This window comes from Pectinophora gossypiella, chromosome 12 (assembly GCF_024362695.1).
Source record: "Pectinophora gossypiella chromosome 12, ilPecGoss1.1, whole genome shotgun sequence".
NCBI classification, from domain to species: Eukaryota; Metazoa; Arthropoda; class Insecta; order Lepidoptera; family Gelechiidae; genus Pectinophora; species Pectinophora gossypiella.
In genome coordinates, this window is record NC_065415.1 from 6165173 (window position 1) to 6189276 (window position 24104).

Consider the following 24104-nt stretch of genomic DNA (forward strand, 5'->3'; position numbering starts at 1 on the left):
ATGCGGAGCAGATTTTAAAGATCGGAAAGTATTTTCATACTCAACAAGACGTTCCGATTACAACCCCATACACAGTTTTTACCAACGAGACATTTTCAGGAAAATTGAAAAATTTGTATGGCGGCCATCTTGTTTTTCCGCCATTTTGATTTTTTATCACCAGCGATTGAATTTGACCAAGAATTGAGTAGGTTTAGTGGAAAAAAAAATGTTCTATGTTTGATAGTTTAGCCAGGCCATAGGGTGTCTCCCTGATGCGGAGCAGTTTTTCAAGATCGAGAAGTATTTCCATATTCAACTTGACGTTTTGATCACACCTCCCATACATCATTTTTACCCCCGAGACATTTTCTGGAAAAACAATTTTTTGTATGGCGGCCATCTTGTTTTTCGGCCATTTTGTTTTTTTTTCACCGGCGATAAAATTTGACTAAGATTTAAGTAGGTTTTGTAAAAAAAGAATCATTCCAGGTGCGATAGTTTCGCCAGGCCGTAGGGTGTCTCCCTGATGCGGAGCAGTTTTCCAAGATCTGGAAGTTTTCCCATACTCACCGGGAGGTCCCGATCACACCCCCCATACATCATTTTCACCCCCCGACGCTCCTTCTGGGAGAACAATTATGTCAGTGAGTGAGTGAGTCAGTCAGTCAGTGGGTTTGCAGCTATATATAATATAACTAGATGGTGCTAAGTGCGCTCGCTGCTAAAGCAGCTTCGCGGGCGTTGTATGTGGATTGACGTTTTCGTATAGTTTGTTTCGCATCACAGATTTGTAATAACTATTAAGACAGACACAAAAAGAAATAAAAAAAATATGTAGGATATTGTTGGTTTATTTTATGTTATCAAAAAATAAAAATATAACATTATATTCTCTCTCTCTCCCTTGCATTGTTCCCATATGGTGGTGGGGTCTTTTTTCCGAGTCTTTTCCTTCCACTTCGCTCTGTTGGATCTGTATCTGTATCGACTGCGGAAACATTGCAGGAACAAAGATCTTTTTTGATGACATCTGCTTCTTTGCCTTCTGTATTTCCTGTTAAAAATAAAATTATATTAATTTATTTATAATAACGTATATTTATAATAACGTATAGATATAATATCCTTTTCTTAGTCGATAGCGATACGTTTTTGCCAAAGTGGTCATGGTCGTCATGTAACGTACCTAGATTCTTGTCACTATTGATTGCTGGCTGTCACACTGCTGCATTCATTGAAGAAGCTACCGACATCAGGCTTGGTTGATATAATACTATTGTATTAATAATCTCCTACGAAGTTTTTTGCCTTCTGCATTTCCTATAAATAAAATATATATTAAATATTATATATAATTTATTTTCATTGGTCGATAGCGATACGTCTTTGCCAAAATAGTCGTGGTCGTCATGTAACGTACCTCGATATCTTGTAACTTTTGATTGCTGGCTGTCACACTGCTGCGTGCATTGAAGGACTTCAGGCTTGGTCGATTTTATTCTATTACAATCATAATCTCCTACACAGTTTATTGCACTCTGCATTTCCTGTGAATAAAATATATATTATTTTTTTTTTCCTTAGTCTATAGCGATACGTTTATACCAAAGTGGTCGTGATCGTCATGTAACGTACCTCGACATCTTGTTACTTTTGATTGCTGGCTGTCACACTGCTGCATTCTTTGAATGAGCGGCCAACATCAGGCTTGGTTTATATAATACTATTGTATTAATGATCTCCTACGCAGTTTTTTGCCTTCTGCATTTCCTGTAAATAAAATATATAATTAAATATTATATGTAATTTATTTTCCTTAGTCGATAGCAATACGTTTTTGCCAAAATAGTTGTGGTCGTCATGTAACGTACCTCGATATCTTGTTACTTTTGATTGCTGGCTGTCACACTGCTGCATTCTTTGAATGAGCGGCCAACATCAGGCTTGGTTTATATAATACTTTTGTATTAATGATCTCCTACGCAGTTTTTTGCCTTCTGCATTTCCTGTAAATAAAATATATAATTTTATTTTCCTTAGTCGATAGCGATACGTTTTTGCCAAAATAGTCGTGGTTGTCATGAAACGTACCTCGATATCTTGTAACTTTTGATTGCTGGCTGTCACACTGCTGCATTCATTGAAGGGGCTGCTGACTTCAGGCTTGGTCGATTTTATTCTATTGCAATCATGAACTTCTACACAGTTTATTGCCATCTGCATTTCCTGTAAATAAAATATATATTATTATTTTTTTCCTTAGTCTATAGCGATACGTTTTTGCCAAAGTGACGTACCTCGATATCTTGTTACTTTTGATTGCTAGCTGTCACACTGCTGCATTCATTGAAATAGCGGCCAACATCAGGCTTGGTAGTACTATTGTATTAAAATCTCCTACGCAGTTTTTAGCATTGTGCATTTCCTGTTAAAAAAATAATAATGTTAATTTATATATATTAACTTTTATTTATAAATATATACATATATATATTAGGTGATTTCCAAACTACCCAGGAGGTACACCCAGTAGCTCGCTTTTTTTCATGTGGTTCCCCCGCTAATCGAGGCCGCATCCACCTACTTATATGAGAAGTAGGTTCTATCTAATGAGTTAGCAATAGTCATTCAATAAGCAGAGAAATGTGAAAGAAAAAGCAATTTTTAGCTAAGGAATTTAAAATAAAAAGCAATTTTCAGCAATTAGCATGCAATAAGCAAAGCAATTACTCAGTAATTGTCAAACATAAGCGAGTTGTATAATTTAAAGATATTATTGACAATAACAAACACGTACCGAGTTTGTTAATACTTACATTGAGTTATCATCGCTAAGTTGACCAAATTATTAGTACAGGTTATCACATTCACTAAATGAAAATATGTGTTTTTATCAATTGTAACAATGCTTGCATGACCTAACCAACCGTTGGTGTTGTGGACGCCAATCTTCAAGAGACAAGTGGACGGGTGTGAGGAAAACTGGCAAGATGAACACGTCGGTGTGGGTGCGACTGGTGCACGGGAGAGAAGTGGAGCTAGTTGGCAGATGGAATTAGGCATCACTCTCTTGCTTCAGTTAAGTTCCACTCAGATCAGGTGGGTTGTCGCGTGGATGAACATCGCTTGGGTTGGAGTAATTCGGAGTAGAACTGTCCATGTTGTTCCCTTCATCGTAGGCACTTCAGTGGACTGTGGATCGATCAACAATAGTTACGTGAGTTGGCTGTCAAACCGATATGACGTGCCAGCCGAATCTAGCGACCAGGTATGCAGGGGATGGAGGTATCCTGTGGAGTAATCATATCAGCAAAGGTGAAAATGTCGATTGGGAGTGAAATGGAGGGAGAAGGAGAGCTGCAGTCAGCGGTCACGATCTTGCTGTAGATAGACTACATGCTCAGTTTACGTATAGTTGTAACTGTTCGAAGTTAATTGAAAACGATCGATATGCAAATTCCTGTTTAATGAAACAAGTAATAAATGAACAGGCAGGTGTTTTTTCGGTGTTTAAACGCTAAGACCGTTGTTTGTTTATTGATTAGCAGTGGTATGATAAATTCCTGGATACTGATGAATGCTAATAAGCTAAGTATTTAAAACAAAATCACATTCAGAAGCACTAAAAACACATTAAATTAAAGAACGAAATAATACCGTATGAATTATTATTTAATATAATATTAAGGATGGAAAGAAGAAATGACAAGAATGCTATTTAGCGTGACATGGCTCTGACCAGATCCACTGGAAAACATAAAACAATATAAAACCTAAGTTTTAGTTTAGCTCATACACGATATTATGTTTTTTGAGGAACCGTCTCATGCGAAACAGTGTTCTATTGAAAGGTATTGTAAGAAGAAATGCAAAAAACACCATTTGGCGTGACATAGCTCTAACCAGATCCACTGGAAAACATAAAACCATATAAAACCTAAGTTTTAGTTTAGCTCATACACGATATTATGTTTTTTGAGGAACCGTCTCATGCGAAACAGTGTTCTATTGAAAGGTATTGTAAGAAGAAATGCAAAAAACACCATTTAGCATGACATAGCTCTAACCAGATCCACTGGAAAACATAAAACCATATAAAACCTAAGTTTTAGTTTAGCTCATACACGATATTATGTTTTTTGAGGAACCGTCTCATGCGAAACAGTGTTCTATTGAAAAGTATTGTAAGAAAAAAAGCAAAGAACACCATTTAACGTGACATAGCTCTAACCAGATCCACTGGAAAACATAAAACCATGTAAAACCCTAAGTTTTTGTTTAGCTCATACACGATATTATGTTTTTTGAGGAACCGTCTCATGCGAAACAGTGTTCTATTGAAAGGTATTGTAAGAAGAAATGCAAAAAACACCATTTAGCGTGACATAGCTCTAACCAGATCCACTGGAAAACATAAAACCATATAAAACCTAAGTTTTAGTTTAGCTCATACACGATATTATGTTTTTTGAGGAACCGTCTCATGCGAAACAGTGTTCTATTGAAAGGTATTGTAAAAAGAAATGCAAAAAACACCATTTAGCGTGACATAGCTCTAACCAGATCCACTGGAAAACATAAAACCATATAAAACCTAAGTTTTAGTTTAGCTCATACACGATATTATGTTTTTTGAGGAACCGTCTCATGCGAAACAGTGTTCTATTGAAAGGTATTGTAAGAAAAAAAGCAAAGAACACCATTTAGCGTGACATAGCTCTAACCAGATCCACTGGAAAACATAAAACCATGTAAAACCCTAAGTTTTTGTTTAGCTCATACACGATATTATGTTTTTTGAGGAACCGTCTCATGCGAAACAGTGTTCTATTGAAAGGTATTGTAAGAAGAAATGCAAAAAACACCATTTAGCGTGACATAGCTCTAACCAGATCCACTGGAAAACATAAAACCATATAAAACCTAAGTTTTAGTTTAGCTCATACACGATATTATGTTTTTTGAGGAACCGTCTCATGCGAAACAGTGTTCTATTGAAAAGTATTGTACGAAAAAAAGCAAAGAACACCATTTAACGTGACATAGCTCTAACCAGATCCACTGGAAAACATAAAACCATGTAAAACCCTAAGTTTTTGTTTAGCTCATACACGATATTATGTTTTTTGAGGAACCGTCTCATGCGAAACAGTGTTCAATTGAAAGGTATTGTAAGAAGAAATGCAAAAAACACCATTTAGCGTGACATAGCTCTAACCAGATCCACTGGAAAACATAAAACCATGTAAAACCCTAAGTTTTTGTTTAGCTCATACATGATATTATGTTTTTTGAGGAACCGTCTCATGCGAAACAGTGTTCTATTGAAAGGTATTGTAAGAAGAAATGCAAAAAACACCATTTAGCGTGACATAGCTCTAACCAGATCCACGGGAAAACATAAAACCATATAAAACCTAAGTTTTAGTTTAGCTCATACACGATATTATGTTTTTTGAGGAACCGTCTCATGCGAAACAGTGTTCTATTGAAAGGTATTGTAAAAAGAAATGCAAAAACACCATTTAACGTGACATAGCTCTAACCAGATCCACTGGAAAACATAAAACCATGTAAAACCCTAAGTTTTTGTTTAGCTCATACACGATATTATGTTTTTTGAGGAACCGTCTCATGCGAAACAGTGTTCTATTGAAAGGTATTGTAAGAAGAAATGCAAAAAACACCATTTAGCGTGACATAGCTCTAACCAGATCCACTGGAAAACATAAAACCATATAAAACCTAAGTTTTAGTTTAGCTCATACACGATATTATGTTTTTTGAGGAACCGTCTCATGCGAAACAGTGTTCTATTGAAAGGTATTGTAAGAAAAAAAGCAAAGAACACCATTTAGCGTGACATAGCTCTAACCAGATCCACTGGAAAACATAAAACCATGTAAAACCCTAAGTTTTTGTTTAGCTCATACACGATATTATGTTTTTTGAGGAACCGTCTCATGCGAAACAGTGTTCTATTGAAAGGTATTGTAAGAAGAAATGCAAAAAACACCATTTAGCGTGACATAGCTCTAACCAGATCCACTGGGAAAACATAAAACCATATAAAACCTAAGTTTTAGTTTAGCTCATACACGATATTATGTTTTTTGAGGAATCGTCTCATGCGAAACAGTGTTCTATTGAAAAGTATTGTACGAAAAAAAGCAAAGAACACCATTTAACGTGACATAGCTCTAACCAGATCCACTGGAAAACATAAAACCATGTAAAACCCTAAGTTTTTGTTTAGCTCATACACGATATTATGTTTTTTGAGGAACCGTCTCATGCGAAACAGTGTTCTATTGAAAGGTATTGTAAAAAGAAATGCAAAAAACACCATTTAGCGTGACATAGCTCTAACCAGATCCACTGGAAAACATAAAACCATATAAAACCTAAGTTTTAGTTTAGCTCATACACGATATTATGTTTTTTGAGGAACCGTCTCATGCGAAACAGTGTTCTATTGAAAGGTATTGTAAGAAAAAAAGCAAAGAACACCATTTAGCGTGACATAGCTCTAACCAGATCCACTGGAAAACATAAAACCATGTAAAACCCTAAGTTTTTGTTTAGCTCATACACGATATTATGTTTTTTGAGGAACCGTCTCATGCGAAACAGTGTTCTATTGAAAGGTATTGTAAGAAGAAATGCAAAAAACACCATTTAGCGTGACATAGCTCTAACCAGATCCACTGGAAAACATAAAACCATATAAAACCTAAGTTTTAGTTTAGCTCATACACGATATTATGTTTTTTGAGGAACCGTCTCATGCGAAACAGTGTTCTATTGAAAAGTATTGTACGAAAAAAAGCAAAGAACACCATTTAACGTGACATAGCTCTAACCAGATCCACTGGAAAACATAAAACCATGTAAAACCCTAAGTTTTTGTTTAGCTCATACACGATATTATGTTTTTTGAGGAACCGTCTCATGCGAAACAGTGTTCTATTGAAAGGTATTGTAAGAAGAAATGCAAAAAACACCATTTAGCGTGACATAGCTCTAACCAGATCCACTGGAAAACATAAAACCATGTAAAACCCTAAGTTTTTGTTTAGCTCATACACGATATTATGTTTTTTGAGGAACCGTCTCATGCGAAACAGTGTTCTATTGAAAGGTATTGTAAAAAGAAATGCAAAAAACACCATTTAGCGTGACATAGCTCTAACCAGATCCACTGGAAAACATAAAACCATATAAAACCTAAGTTTTAGTTTAGCTCATACACGATATTATGTTTTTTGAGGAACCGTCTCATGCGAAACAGTGTTCTATTGAAAGGTATTGTAAGAAAAAAAGCAAAGAACACCATTTAGCGTGACATAGCTCTAACCAGATCCACTGGAAAACATAAAACCATGTAAAACCCTAAGTTTTTGTTTAGCTGATACACGATATTATGTTTTTTGAGGAACCGTCTCATGCGAAACAGTGTTCTATTGAAAAGTATTGTAAGAAAAAAAGCAAAGAACACCATTTAACGTGACATAGCTCTAACCAGATCCACTGGAAAACATAAAACCATGTAAAACCCTAAGTTTTTGTTTAGCTCATACACGATATTATGTTTTTTGAGGAACCGTCTCATGCGAAACAGTGTTCTGTTGAAAAGTAAGAAGAAATGCAAAGAATACTAATTAGTGTGTCATGGCTCTAACCAGATCCACTGGAACCATGTAATCCCTAAGTTTTTATTCTGCACTTACTATGTATATTATATTATACATTATTGTATATTCATGGTAAGTTGGATTTACTGTAGGTAAATAACCAATGTAGACTTAAAAAAAAAACCATTATCTTAAATTATTACGTAGGTAGTACGTTGGTTATGACTGTACACATATGAATTAAACTATTTGCAGTTACTTTCATTTCTAATAACATTTGGTGTATTTGGTAACATTTAAAACTAAACAATTTTACCAGAATATATGAAATATGACTCGCTTTCTATTTTTTTAATTAAAGGTGTTTTCTTTTACCTTTCAATTTTTAAGTTTTTTTTTGTTTTAGCCATATTTGATTTGAAAGTTTTGAATATCAAAGTTTCACGTTGTTAGGTAGTGCTTTCTTCTCCAATTATTGTTTTTCCAAGTAGTAGGTATTTTCTAGCAACTTCATTTTATTTAGCCCGTATACATGTATTAATTACTTTATGTATGTGTTTGTATCGATGAGTGATCATTCTTCTGTCAATACTGGTGAGACCCGCTTGTGGGAGGCCAGAAATTAACATGATCAAATTTGTTTTTGAATTTGCTTAGAATGGTATAGAACATTCATTGTTGATTATAGGCTTAATATTCTTACATACGCCATTAAAGGTAAAGCATGGTCGTACTTAATATCCTCCTGCGGCTTAGATTTTCAAACACAATAGCGAAACAATGGGATTTGGTTTAAGGACTTTTTTCATGTTTAGCCCATCTGACAGTCATTATATTTACCCATATTTTTGTTCGTCACTGCCGGATACAGGTAATTAATGACCTATTTTATTGCACAACACAACAAATAATGTTCTAAATAACACTTTTCATTTATATATTCGTAGCCACAAATCTGTGCAATTGATGATGCGTCTTTGCTGACATAATGACGATGACGATTCATACACCATTGAATGCTAATGTATAATAAATATACTGTACTGATTCGACGTACCATAACATATATTCTTTATTCTGTCCGTTCCAGACACGCGAGTTTTACTTATGTAGCGTTTATGTGTACTCATTAATCGATTTCTAGCTTGGCATTTGTTTAAGTTTCTGAATCTTTCTTCGAGCAGACATTTGTAGTAATGTTATTTCTTAAAGTTTCCTTGATGATGAGTAAACAGGCATCCGGATAGTTTCCTTTCTTCCTTATATTTATTATTTAAGGCGTATATTTTTTTTTTGTTTGTTTACTTAATTCTAACTTAAGTTACCAACATACGCTAGTATAAAATATTCTTTAGTACAATTTTAATGCAAATTATATTTTTTTACAAATCAATATAATTTGCAAATGTTAAATACATTAAAATGTATACACTACACATTACACAAATTTAATTGGTTATAAAAACTTATTTTTCATTATACATTTATTTTCCTGAATTAATGCATGAAAATATCAAGCCGTTTGTGTTATAAAATAGCTAATCCAACTTACCATGAATATCGTATTTTTTTTATTATTTTAGTAAATATATTTTGCTTACTGCTTAGTGAATGATAAAAAAATAAGTGACTAAAATGACAAAGATTAATGCTTACAAAAAACAAACAGTTTTAGCGCTTAAACACTGAAACAGAATTCTTTTCAAATAACTTCGAACAATTACCACTTTAATACACCTGAACTAAACATTGTCCATGTACAGCGAGATCCTGAATACTGATTACAGTTTCCGTACTCCCTCCTTTCCAGTCCTAAGCGACATTCAAACCTTCACTGACACGATCATTCCACAGGATACGTCCATCCCTTGTATCCCAGATCGCAAGAATCGGCTAGCACGGCATAGCAGCTTGACAGCTAAAACTCACGCAACCATTGTTGATCGACCTACAAAATCCACCGAAAATGCCTACGACGATGGGAACGACACCGACAGTTCTACTCCGGATCATTCCAACCTGCGACATTCATCCATATGACAGCTTACTTGATCTGAGTGGAACTCAGCTAAAGCAATCGAGTGATACCTGCCTCCATCTTCCAGCCAGCTCCACTTCACTCCCATGCACCGGTCGCACCCGCAGCCAAGTGTTCATCCTGCCAGTTCCCTTCACGCCCGTTCTCTCGTCCCCTAAAGATGAGCCTCCACAGCGTTAACGGCTGGGAAGGGCATGCACACATTGCCAATTGATTAACACACATTTTAATTCAGTGATTGTGACTAATAAAATGGTAAACCTAGCTTTGAAATTCAATGTAACCATCATCAAATCGAGTGCAAGCTTGTTAAAGTCAGTTTTATCGTTAAATTATACGAAAAGAAGAAAAAACAAGATAGAATGAATATAAATAATAATAAATAATTCGCAATATACGATAATTTCAGCACATGATTTAACCGATCTAAAAAAAACCAATAAGCTTAATAACAGAGATGAACTGTTCAGTCTTTTCAAGAAGTGCCACCCTAATAAAGTTACGTTAAACTTAAAAGTTCTGATATGATAACGTTATTCGAGAAAGGTTGGTCATTTACGATTCGGTGCCTGGGTAGTAGTACTTTTATGTCACGTCTTTCGCGAACGCGACCTAAAGCTACATACAGTTGACCGTGACTAAACATGTCAGATCTAAGATCGACCCCAACGCGACTAATCGTTTGACCCTGGCTCTTGTGAATGGTCATTGCATAACACACCTGCAATGGGAATTGACGGCGACACATCTCGTAAGGGCTGTTATGTTCTATAGGCGCTTTAAAAAGAATTCGAGGGATCAAATAATCTCCTAGTTCACCTTGTTTCCGAACTTTAATAATATATGGAGATGTTTCAACGACTATTACTTTGGTGCCATTTACTAAGCCGTCCGCGAAACTAAGATTACGCGTGATTACACAAACACATTCTAATTTTAATTGTAAGTCGAAATCTGGAACACCTTGTGGTCGAAGTGTATGTAAAAATTCAGGACTAAAATATACTTGATCAGCGTTGTCGCTTAAAACTTTGTCTATGGCATAAAAATGTAATACTTCTCCTGGTAGTTTGTCTAAAATAACGGCATTAATTTCTCTAACTGCATCGTTACGGGTGCATAGAATCGCTCTGAAGGAGCATACGCCTGGCTCAGTAAGGGTAACTTCTGGGAATACAAAATCAATTAAATCTTCTAATTCAGTAACATAATCAATGGATTCAAGTTGGACTAATTGCAAATCATTATTATTTGTTTCTAACCTAAGAGTAGGTAATGAATTTGAACCTAGTTTTAAAAGAAATTCTGCATACTGTGCGTCATCCTTACATCTCTGTGAAGTTACCAAACTAAATTTTTTCAATTGTTTCCAAATAGGAGAAGTTTTTAGTGACGCGTTTAATATATCAAAATTCGTTCGTGCTTCTGGGACTACAGGAGGAATTTGACGAAAATCTCCTGCAAAAATAATTATTTTAGAACCAAAAATTTTGTCTGACCTCATCAAATCCTGCAATGATCTATTTAATAAATTAATAAGGTATTTATGAGCCATCGGCGCTTCATCATACACAATGAGATTAGAATTGTAAATCAATTCAGCTCTTTGAGTACCATTTGAGATGTTCCAGTATCCGCTATCATCTAATAGATGTAAAGGAAATCTAAACAAGGAATGAGCCGTCATTCCGTTTGTGTAATTTTGAGCAGCAATTGCAGACGATGCACAGGTTAAAACTATACCTTTAAGGTTACCGCGGATATATGCAGTTATGACCTTCAATAATAGCGTTTTTCCGGTGCCGGCGGGGCCATCGATAAAAATCGCACAGTTGTTGGATTCTCGGTAAACACTATCTACGCAAAGCTTTTCCACGTAATCGAATACGGCACGTTGATCGGGGGATAACTGTGGCAACCACTCTTCTACGTATGATTTCAAACTATCTAAATCATATTCAGTGCGTTCCCTATCCAACTCCGTTGACCTGTAAATTACTTCAGGCAAACCTTGTTCTACTAAAGAAGTTCCGTGTCTCCGTAGCATTCTATCTATTTGAATGAGGCACATGTTAAACGCGTTTTCTTCGTCATCTGGCACCCTGTAAAGGAAATCTTCGGCCAATTGACGTTTATACGTGTTCCACAGTGACGCAACTGAGGCACCATTAACAGCCAGCGTTACAAAAAAGCTACGAAGTCGTGGTCCGGTTAAAAAAGTGGAAGCTTCTTCCATAGCCCGTTCATATTCGACTGCGTCGTCCGCAAGTCCTACGAATTTGGCAGCTTCTTGAAAAGTTTTGCAATTTGGACCTCCAATTTGAAGTAAATCCGCGAAACTACGACAAGGGTAAACACTTAAAAGAAGTCTTAAAAAGAACTGTTCACCTCTGTTCGGCGCGACCCAAAATAGACGCGCGACGAGCTCACCCCGCATTCTCCGCGTAAGAAACTTGCCGTTTTGCATTTGCACCGCCTGAACTGTCTTTAAACATGGATCTTTCGCATGAATGTTATAAGTTTCAAAAAAGTCTAAGTAGGATACCCGATCAAACTCCTCAGTTAAAGGCCTACTGAAATAGTCTAAAAGATCTGAACCTGCATTATTAACTGCCTCGTTCGCGTGGCCAGGCTTAAAAAATACTGAATTTTGATCGGGCAAATGCACTGTTAACATTTTTACCGTAGGGTTCCTAGCTACAATATCAAATTCGAGAACACGCCACGCTGCTTCGCTAGAACTAATATATCGCTTAGTGACATATTGTTCGATTTCATCCTCACGATGTTCTTCATCAACAACGGCAATACGGGCTTCATCAGGTCCTTTTGTCATATATTTGAACAAATACTTAATTATAGCACGCTGTGTGGACACTTCTAAATTTATGTGAGCATCATATTTTAGGAGAAGAGCAGGATTATAAGGAACGACCCATAAATCATTAACTATTACGTCTCTGCCGCGATATTTAATAATCGCCTGATTTTTACTATCACGATGTAAATGTATAAAACCTCTATCGTCACTGAAGGTGACTGGTGTTTCTTTTTTTGGAAAATATTTCAAACAGTTTTTTTTTTCACTATTCCAACACGGCAAATTAGTTCGGTAAGGAGGGCCGCATGGACCGTGTATCATGTGATCCATGACAACTTTGTATAATAGAGTTTGTGTTGGATCGGGTATGGTAGCACGAACAAACTTATCAATATCCGGACTTTCTACTGGTCCACCACCTTCCACTCTAAAAGCAATATGCGCATGTGGTAGTCCTCTTTTTTGGAACTCTATAACATGCATTATATAAACAATTTTTCCGAACCATTTACCCGATTTTAAATCTTTTAATAACTCTCCGAGTTTTAAGTTGAAAACTCGAGCACAAGTAAGGGGGTCTTTTGATCGACCTGATAATGTTGAATTTTTTATTTCAGGCCAGTTGGGGTTACATGTTAAAGTTAAAAAATATGATGGTGGACCTAACCTGTTTACCATTGCTATAGCATCCAGGTATTTCTTTTTCATGTACCGTGGACCCCCTGTGAATGAGCTAGGTAAATAAATTTTACCAGGTTCTACTCCACCTTCTCCTAAAATAAACTCGTCATTAATTAATTCTTGGAGTGGAGCTACTCTTAGCCTGTTGTGTTGTTTTGTTTGGCTATTTTTCAAAAACCGCAAGCGTTCTTCTAAAACTCTACAAAACATATCGACTAACCACTCTTCAGATAAACGACCAAATATGCTAAATCGCGATTCGGATAAAAGTAAACAACGGACATATTTAACCTGATTAAGCTTATTGCCCTTATTATCTCTCATTTCTGGATGCCAACCAGTATTTCCGTGAGGATATAAGAGAGGATACTGGAAAGTCTCGTATAAGGAATCCATTATATCTATTGTTCGAGGCCTACCGTCTGCTATCTTTTTGACTACAATACAGCGTGGAGAAAATTCCTCGCGGTCTGTACTAATAATTGCGGCAATTTCTTGACCAATAGGTTGATCTCCGAGGATGTTACCGTGAGTCACACGAGTAGTTCTTTCGAACTTCAAGAAAGCTTCTGATGATACCTCTAAACTTAACCTTCTAAAACATTTTATGTATGGATTAACTGTGTGCATGAACCCTGTAATCATTCGAACTACCGTTTTATCTAAACTTAATTCGCCAGCTAAACTCTCTCTTTCGCTACTGTCATTTATGTAAAAATTAATATTATTAGGACTTTCATTGTAAGACAAATCAAAGATACGGTGGTAAATACGTCCTTGAATTTTTAGAAAAGATATACCTTCTGGATGATGGTAACCATGGGAAACACCTAATGCCGAAAATGCAAAAATATTATTGTAAGCGCGTGGTCTATTTAAAAAAGCTGAATTTGAATAAAATTCTTCATTTAATGGGAGAAAATTCTGAACGTTATAATCACCTGAATGACAACACCATTGTCGACGAGATTTCTCTTCTTCGAACAATGGAGCATTACAATTTGGACATCTATATGTTTTATCAGACAGAAGCGACGTATTTTTTAAATTATATAATCTAATAATATTAAGATCGTGTCCCTGTTTTTCACCTATTAAATTTTTTGAATATCTCAGCGGCGTTTCTATGTTACGACTATTCTCTGTGTATTTTCGTGCTGCTTTTTTGATAATTTCGGGGTGGAGCTCGTTATAACGTTGAACGGCCTCGCGATGAACGTCTGGGTTGCGTTCGTTATAACGGTGAACGGCCTCACGTTGAACGTCTGGGTTGTTCTCGTTATAACGTTGAACGGCCGCGCGATGAACGTCTGGGTTGTTCTCGTTATATCGTTGAACGGCTGTGCGATGAACGTTTGGGTTGTTCTCGTCATAACGTTGAACGGCCGCGCGATGAACATCTGGGTTGTTCTCGTTATAACGTTGAACAGCCGCACGATGAACGTCTGGGTTACGTTCGTTATACCGTTGAACTGCCTCGCGATTAACAGCCGGGTTTTTCTTCGTATATTTGCTTACAGCTTCGCGATGCGCGTTTTCTTTACTTGGTTTTGGTCCGCGTTTCTGTTTTTTGGGTCGGCCACCTTTATTTTTAACGCATTGGTTTTCGCCTTGATTACTAATTCTTTCTAATAGGACAACTGGTTTTAAAATTGTCAGTTTTAAATCACTTGTAGTGTCATATACATCTACCGGATTTGAATCAACTTCCAATTTACTAATATCAAAATTTTGCACAGAGGTTTTACACGGGGCCAGGGTTGACTGATAGTTCATCAAAATCGAATCTAAAGTTTGATTCTCATTCAGTAATGGTGATGATATCAAATCTACTAAAATGGACTGTGACGTTTCGGAACTAACCTGCGTTTCGTTTTGCCATATAAGGTCGTCATTTAATACTCTTAATCGGGTTAATGAGTATTCGGATCCGTCGTAAACTTCATTCGCGAGCAAAAGTTTGGCTAGCGCTTCGGTTGAATTACATTTAAATAAACGTGCTACGTAAGGACCATCCTCTGGCTTACCCGTTCCTATATTAATGTTTTTGCTGTTAACTGCATGGCTGTTAAAGAAATAATATTCACCATTAAACCGCCAAAAACTAAAAGTATAACCCTGACCCGTAAACAATATGCTATCGGTACTGTCGTTGTGATTTGAATTGTTCACATTATAAGCGAATTGCGAATCGACAGTATAGTCATTAGTGTTAAAAAACACTCTGTTGTCCAGTATATTCTTTAACGTTAATAAACCTATGTCTTTATTCGCGGGAGTTGTAGGATACGAATTAGAAATGATCCAGTTGTCCTCCATACTAACTATATGTGCGACGTTATCCCCGACGCGAAGCTCATTGGGTAATTCATCTGGCATAAAATAACTGACACCCCTCTGAAGTAGATATTTTAACTGCATGTAAAGTGTATCCCCCATTTTTAAAATTTTATCAATTTCGGCAGTAGTGAAAGATGCGCGATTATGGAACACAGAATAAATTGAAGCGCATGCTGAGATAACCGTACATTGCGAATTATTACCTTCATACATATCGGAGCCTTGGTGTGTTAGACCTAAGGATTCAGTAAATTTTAGATATTAATTTTTATATTATAGATAAGGTAATAGACCCTATTATTGACACCCCTACTGACTTTATTAAGAAAAAAAATAAGAACATTTTGATATATTCGGTGCCGAAAAATGATTAGACCGTACCAATCATTTAAGGTGCTAATAATTAGGCAGTTTACCCTACATAAGTACTTAAATTAAAATATCAATTATCAATATTATCATTCTCCAACAATCTATTTTTTAATAAAACAATTATTCACCGACATTATTATAGGGAATGCAATAATTATTATATGAGAATTAAGTTACCTACCTAATATAAAAAAAATCTACATATTATAAAATTTCAGTCGGATCAATAAACCTAGGTAATTTGTAATTGTTGTCTTGATTTTTTAATAAGTAGTTAAAATGGCATTCGTTTAAGCACTTTCACACAGTGCCGCCAGCTCGTGCCGCACAAAGCCGCCGCCGATCATCATTTCAGTCGTGACGGTCATGTAGAGCACACTTTGTGGTTGAACATCAAAGGTCGATGAATTAAGTCGACAACATTGCCATCGTAGCTGTGACTGAAGTGAAAAAAATACGAGGCGCCGACTTTACAATATAAAAAATGGCTATGCAACTTTTTCGAAAAAACACATACTTAAGATTACGCCTATTTTCCGTTGGGATCGGCCACGCAATTCCACTTACTACGATCCTGACACATCACTTTCGCTTCTACCACTCTTATCAAAGTACACTCATTTATGCATGCTCGCCGGTTCCCAGTACTCTTGACCGTGGCTTTTCTTTAAATATCCTGAAATTAATCGAGGTATGTACCACCTAGGCCATCCACTTCTGATTTTACCACTTACATCCGCATAATAAATCTTGGCCTTGTCCAACCTATGTAAGCGTCCTTTTGTCAATTCTCTTCACTACATTTTCTTTACAACAGTCCCTTATCACACTATTTTATCATTCAAAGTTATCCCACTCATACTCCTCAACGTTCTCATTAGTAACCTTTTGACAGTTTTAATAAAATATTAAGCAATTAATTAATAGCAACATAAATATTTAATTCAGGTACCTAATAAAATGACTTTAAGACCAATCTCATTCATATTCGGATGTACATCGAGAGGGTGCCGTACCGGTATACAAACATTCAACTCAATTGATGTAACACAACGCAAACCCTTGTTATAAAATATTTAGAAGACATGTCGATTTATTACACTGCACTTTACTTAAATAAAGGATTATAATATAGTCTGTTCTCTGCCTACCCCAATGGAAAATAGGCGAGATATTATGTATGTACGCAATGCAGCACTCTATTGACGGAATATTTCGAAGATTTAATATAAAATAACAGGAAAACGTAATACCACAGTTTTTGTTCTTCTTTTTGATCTTGTTGCATCATAGTGTGAGATTATTTCAGACTAATACAGGTGAAGTAGGTATGTATATTTGTCAAAAATTAAAAAAAAAAAACAAGCAAGTGCGATTTGGACTCGCGCACCGAAGGTTCCGTCCACAGAAAAGGTTAGTAAAAGAAAATTCTGATGGCGAAATTCAAGTATCTAGATATAAGACGATCGAGTTGAACTTCACTTAAGCTATAGGCATCAAATAAAGAATAATACTACGTTAGAATGGTCTGTCTCGCTCGTACTTATGCGTTAAACGTGTATCTACGTATGATACGTATACTATACATACTTACATACACAGATTTTTCCTTTACTAACCTTTTCTGTGGACGGAACCTTAGGTACATATACACATAAAATATAGTATAACATAGTATATATACCTACCTATATTATATTTTTACTGTATCAGGGTTGTGGAGGTATGGTATTTTTTAGACACTCATTGTATTCGGCGTTTTCCATATCTTTAGATAGCTGTAAAGTAATAAACAAAATAAGTTGATACTTTATTTTGCTTATTACTTTATAGCTGTCACAAAAAGTAATTTCAAAAATAAAACGGACTTCAAAATCTGTCAAATAAAAAGTACGAAATAATATTTAGTTGAATACATTAGACTCTAAATTTTGAAATTACTTTTTATTTGTATAAACTCGAGTGTCCTTAATAATATTAATACGCCAGTGACCATCGTTACCAAACACTGAAATATTATAAAATGTTTTATAATTTGTTTAATGTATGTAGTGTCCGACACACCCTTGACCGTTTTCCAATTTTCTTTAATTTACTCTCAAACCATTAGTAGGTATCCATACTTAGTACTTATGCTCTAAGCCTCTATTAGTATAGTCGAAACACAAGGTTCCTAATTTTTAACTGTTTTTCAACCATAAGTTGGAAATTTCTAAGCCAATTTTGATGAAACTTGCATTCTTTCCTATGTTGGACGATACTTAATAAACAAGCATTGCAATTTGATATGTAGTTTCTACGAAATGCATGGACATACATACAGGCATGTATATGGAAAATTTAACACACATTACGATATACGTATGGGTCAAATTGATAATCTTTTTTTAAAGTCGATTGAATTAGATTAGTTTCCTTCAGTCCCCACCACATGGTCATCAAGATATAACCATATTCCTAACCATATTCAAAATATAGACAAACCTACATACACCCTCTGACAGTAATTTAAATAAATTTATTGTAGACAAATATTATAGCATTCAAACTTTTTTTTTTCAGATAAACTAAATACTTCAAAGCTTCGATATCTCTATATCTATATACTTACTTAATAACTTGTTTGATATAATTTTGTTATTATAAATAGCTGTATTAGTATATAATTAAGTAGGTAACTTTATAATAATTTTGTTACCTAGTTACTTATTTCTATAATTCTTAGTTAGATAGTTAATATCTTATAATATTATTATAAGATTGGTCATAGTTGTATTTAACTATCTGTAGTAACTTGTCATTTTTGATAAAATATGCTACTTCTTCTACACATAAAACAGACATACCTACTTATTTAGTTGGCTTTTTCACGATTTTAGAGAAAGGTTTAACTTTTCACACAGAATATTAAGAGAGTGACTGGTATTAGTATAGCATAGAATAAGTAATAATACTATGGTCATAGGTTAACTTTTGTGTGTATTATAGGTAATTTGTTACAGACCTACTTATTACGGGTCATTTAATGAGTGATGTTACTGTTATGCTACAACATGGGTTGCTGTCAAACCAGAATCACACTCGGATTGTTATAATTCAAAAAGGATTCAATCGTATTATTATTATCTATAGTGTTATGATCTCATCTAAATTTATCATAGGTTAACTAACTTATTTCATATACCAACCAACATACTTATATAATCTAAAAAAACATTAATAGTAATTAATTATCGCCTATTCTAGTCACACAGCATAAGTAGGGGCAATGCAATTGATTTAAGTAGGTAGGTACCTAATGACTGTTATTAATTAGTTTTTTCCATGACTGATGTCAAGCGGCTATTTTATCATCATAAAATCAATCGATCGTTTGGTAAACTGGAATTAAGCTCGTTAAAATCTAAATACTTACCGGCACCGATGCAGGTTGCAGCAGGCTCGTCGTCGACGCGACGGCGACGCATTGTAGAGCACGATGGAATTTCGACGCTTGAACGCTTCATCTGTAAACAAACCACTTCTGTACTATTTGTGTTTATCTAATAGATAATAAAATAAGAATTATAGCTTTTAAGTAGGTAGGTTGGTTACTTACCTTTAAATTTTTTCACTTTCATTATGTGAAAAAGAGAAAATCGGTACAGAAAGTTAAAGATATTACAATTGTAATAATTATGTTTAAATGGCTAACTTTTTTACGATAAGGTTAGTACCTTATCATATACCTAAATATTTATAAATAATTGTTAAATTATTAATAACAAAATCGACTTACCTTTGGAAATCTTGAAATACAAGTGAAAAAACGCTTGTCACCTTTTCGCGCCAACGGTTTGGGTACGAATTTACTTTTTTTTTCATGAGACTAACACACAGTGTTGCCAGGTCCAGGCCCTTCCAAATCGCCGAAAATTTGTCGTAAAGTAGCCTAAATTCGCCTAAGTTTTTTTTTTGTGATGTAGCCCAAAATCGCCTAAAGAAAATAAAGGTGGCCTAAAACTGTGATTATTTTCAATTTATTTTTCAATGAAGGACCTTTCAGGTCATGTTCCCCAAAAAAATATAGATGGCGTTGTCAAACTCCAACGTAATTATGAGGGACTTTCCACGCAACCCCCTTCCCCAATATGAATACAGATGGCGCTGTACAGATTTCCCTTCGGTTACCTTCTAATTTCATGAATAACAGACATAACGTTTCTTTTATCTTTGTTTTTGGGTATAAATAATGACCCTTGTTGTTATTATTACACCCAGGCACATCACATCTTCTGTCCATTATTATTCTGATCAAAATAAAGAGAAGCAATATCATTTTTACACGTATCTGATTCAGATATCAAATATAGCCTGATGTTTCTTTTTTTTAATAGAAATTGGGTACTTTACTTGGTTAAAGATAAATTGTAAATGCTAATCTACAAATAAACGCCAGTCTAAGACGATCAAAAATAAATCTCATTTTATTTTTCGACTTCTTATCGATTTTTATTCATGAATTAAATATCAATGAGTACCTACCTACTAAGTTTGACCGCTTTTATTAATGACGTTACAGTTTATATTTCCATTTCCATAGAAACTCCAAAGAAAACGTTCGGTTTGAAAGTTCGGAAAAGGTATCTCATTTAACTACTTAGTTGTCAAGTAGTCAATCCTGCAAGGCTAAAGACTAAGCCTTAGAGCATAATAAACAGGAATAGCAGAGAGAGAAGAATTAATACCCGATACGGTATCCATTGACAATATATTTATGAACCAGAGTTACAGAAAATAATAATTGCAAAAGCCTTTCTCTAATCATACAATACATTGACGTAAGGTAAATTTCCCGCTAAAACATTTTGTCATAATTTAAGGCTTTAATGGTACGAAATAAAGATATATTATTATTATTATATTATTATTATTATTATATGTCAAATGTCTTCGTGTGCGATGCGATTATTTCAGCGTAGGTGAAATAGCCTAACATAGCCATTTTTTTTCCAAAGTAGCCTAATTGTCGCCATTTACAATTTTTAGTCCCCGACACCCTTCGAAGTAGCATAAATGGCGAAAAATCGCCTAATCTGGCAGCACTGCTAACAAAGAAATTTTGGCAAAGCAGATTCAAACAGCCAATATCGAAAAATATTGAGGTACTTATTTACTTCACTTGGTCGCATACATGTCAATAGAATTAATAAATAAGCAATATAAAATCTAATTGCTTTTTGTCACTTTAGTACCATTTAACTTTTTTAAATAAGCAACAAAGATTGAGTATTTTCATTCATTTTTCCGTGGGTTTTTGGCGGGAAAGTTGCTTAATACATTTAATACGAAATGAAGAAGTAATCGAAAAACATTCATTAAGTGTTATCATATCGGAATTGTATCGGAAAAATATATAAATATAAAAAAAATATAAATAAACATTCAATAAACAAAGCATAGACATAGAATTTCCTATCTCTATGAAACAAAGTGGTACTATCTATTTTCACTTCGTCTCAAGAAGCCGTTTCATAACTCGAAAATTTATACGGACTTTTTTGAGTTAATTCGTATCTTTTTTTTGACGTGACTTATTGTAGATTTGCCGCAGATGGCATTAACTACTTGGCCGGACAAATAGGGAGCGCTGAAGGCTCTCACCCGATACAACGTTTAAGACAACAGGCCTGAGGGTGCACAGTTGGGCGCGAACCTCGGCTCAGGGCGTCGTCTGAGAGGAAAAATATTTGAAAGAATTAATCGACCCTAGTGGGTCGATAGCGATAAGCGCTGAATGAGGGAAATCGTCGACCACGCAGGCGGGGTCGGTATCGGGGTCCTGAAGTGTTTGGTGTCGCGAGCTGATTGGCTGCCTCTATGGCTAGAGTAAAGAGTTAATTCGTATCACAAACCTAAAGGTCTATGTAACCAGGCCAAAAATTTCCAAAAAGAAAAAAAAGGTGAGGCTATAATTTATGACATAATACATTTGTGTGTAACCTGTGGATTCCATTGCCTACCGATTTGAAAATATGAAAATACGTTTATTGTTTTTAACGAATTTAACGTACCTAATATAGTATTTGGCTGTATGGGTTATGTTTCCTTTGCCTGTCCTATGGACAAAATAACAAAAAAAAACTAAACATGGTCTTATGGTCTCGTTGCCGAGAAGTTCTCTTGATAATTTCTTCTACCTACTTTGTTAGAATTTGTAGCTAATGTAGCTTACAAGTTCATCGAGTAGTGCGAGAGCGTCGACATTCTACTGTAAAAACTTCCAGAGCCATTGTGTGTTTTGGATAGAGCCGATATGATAAAAAGTTTGTGGATAATGTTCGTTGATAAATTGCAATGTAAGTAACATACAATCAAATGACACTGTTATTATATATGACTGTTATTATATACTTATTTATTTATAGGTGTTAATGCTGATCGACTTTGTCATACTAACTCATAATCATACTAAGAGATGCAAGCAACAATAACAAGTTTCCTGAAGAATGTTCCAGTCGGACAGTTGGAAACAATTATGTCTGTATAAGTTGTGGAATATCTTTGGAAAGGCACTCACGAAGATAAAATCACAGGCCATGGGCTTATGGAAAGAAGTGAAGAGTGGTATTATATAGAAAAACAATCTCCGAGATAGGTATTAAAGTATTAAGTATTTTAATTTATGTTGTACTTAAAAAAATTATGTGTTTCAATCATAATTGTTATAAGGCAATCCTTAATAATGATTAAAACATTGTTCTAATTTTAATTTATTGTTGCCAATGTTTCAATTCCATTCCTACACATTAAATAATATTGATACAATCGGGCATATTGTGCAATATACTATTAAAAACATTCATGTTTGCTTTCAGATGCCTGATGGATGCCCATGTATGTGTTGTTTGCAGGATGAGCTCACCTCAAAAGCATTAATATCTAGTGAACATAAAAGCTGTGTTAGGAGTGTTGTTGCAATGTATATAGTTCTATTTATTAACCCCCGACGCAGAAACAACGGGGTGTTATACATTTGACGTGTCTGTATGTGTGTAAATGTGTATGTGTCTGTCTGTGGCATCGTAGCTCCCAAACAGATGATGCAATTTTAATACAGTTTTTTTTTGTTTGTAAGTTATATTAGTCGAGAGTGTTCTTAGCTATGTTTATGTATATATGATGTTTGTTAAGTGTGATAGGAATGTTACACACTCAGTTTGCTTGCAAGTATAGGTATGTGGGATAAGTAATTTTTTGCTTTTTATAGGGTTTTTAATTTTTTCACCTTTTTTCATAATAATTGAGTACTTTTGTTTTGTCGGGGGTTTTCTTTTTGTTCATAGATGTTGGTAAACTATGAGTTTATATCACTTTATAATTATAATTTATATTATTAAATCATTAAATAGATAAAAACCTAACTGTGTATATTTTAATGTTATTGTTAAGTTTATTCTCTACCTACTTACTTACCTTATGTTACCATATTAAGTCTGTTCAAAAATCATAAATAGGTACTTGTTCTTCTATCATGTAGGTTGTGAAGTGGATGACCAACCTCATCAATCAGGATTATTGCTGAGCCGCCAATGTCGTTTGATCAGCCAGCCATGTCTTAACTGAACCAGGGATCACAAAGAAATTTTTGTGTTTTGTCCCCACCGGGACTTGAACCTCCGAAATGTCAGCCACTGGACCACATAGGCCGAGAGTACATGGTTAAGTTGCTGTTTTATTTCAACTATTTAATTAAATGTAGGAATATTTTGTATGAGTATGAATTATATAATAAAACAAATATATCTAAAAATATATCTTTCATTATGTTTTTAATAAAATTGTTTCTTTTTAAAATTATTTTGAAAAATAAAAATAGTAATCACGTCGTTTAGCACCACTTCAACTGATAGGATCTCACAATCAATGTTTTTTGTGGTATCAAAATTGTTAGTTACATTTACCTACTGGCATTTAATTTATGACCTTCATCCTTTGGTAGTCTTTATTGGTCTAAATGCAAGACAAATATAATTACAAGATCTAAATGTACCAATGATATTGGTGCTGATTCCAGTACACACTATCTAAGTTTATTTGAAGTACCTGTCATTATATTATCAGCTGACGGGTAAACGACAGGCTTAAAATTTATGGAATAGGTTCACAAGAATTTTAGGCAGCAATTAAAAAACCCCAGCAAAAGTTGACAGCACACATGTCACCGGCGATAGAATTAGACCAAGATTTAAATAGG

General features: G+C 34.9%; 3 long non-coding RNA genes across 5 annotated transcripts; 1 reads left to right on the forward strand and 2 right to left on the reverse strand.

Annotated features, from left to right (window-relative positions):
* Nucleotides 1–823: 823 nt before the first annotated feature.
* On the reverse strand, nucleotides 824–22011 carry LOC126371161 (uncharacterized). 3 transcript variants are annotated; one of them, XR_007566970.1, is made up of 9 exons: nucleotides 21922–22011; nucleotides 15700–15732; nucleotides 2280–2407; nucleotides 2074–2208; nucleotides 1854–1988; nucleotides 1618–1752; nucleotides 1403–1529; nucleotides 1169–1302; nucleotides 824–1036 (listed from the first exon to the last, which is right to left on the reverse strand). It is a non-coding gene; the product is annotated as an uncharacterized LOC126371161 (long non-coding RNA). The 3 variants fall into 3 exon arrangements; XR_007566969.1 differs by lacking the exon at nucleotides 21922–22011 and adding an exon at nucleotides 19284–19439; XR_007566971.1 differs by lacking the exon at nucleotides 15700–15732 and having other exon boundaries at nucleotides 21922–21963.
* LOC126371162 (uncharacterized) lies at nucleotides 4646–6451 on the reverse strand. The gene is made up of 3 exons (XR_007566973.1): nucleotides 6387–6451; nucleotides 5400–5892; nucleotides 4646–4741 (listed from the first exon to the last, which is right to left on the reverse strand). It is a non-coding gene; the product is annotated as an uncharacterized LOC126371162 (long non-coding RNA).
* Nucleotides 22012–22034: 23 nt separating the features above from the next.
* On the forward strand, nucleotides 22035–23626 carry LOC126371160 (uncharacterized). The gene is made up of 3 exons (XR_007566968.1): nucleotides 22035–22206; nucleotides 22276–22505; nucleotides 22726–23626. It is a non-coding gene; the product is annotated as an uncharacterized LOC126371160 (long non-coding RNA).
* The last annotated feature ends 478 nt before the right edge of the window (nucleotides 23627–24104 follow it).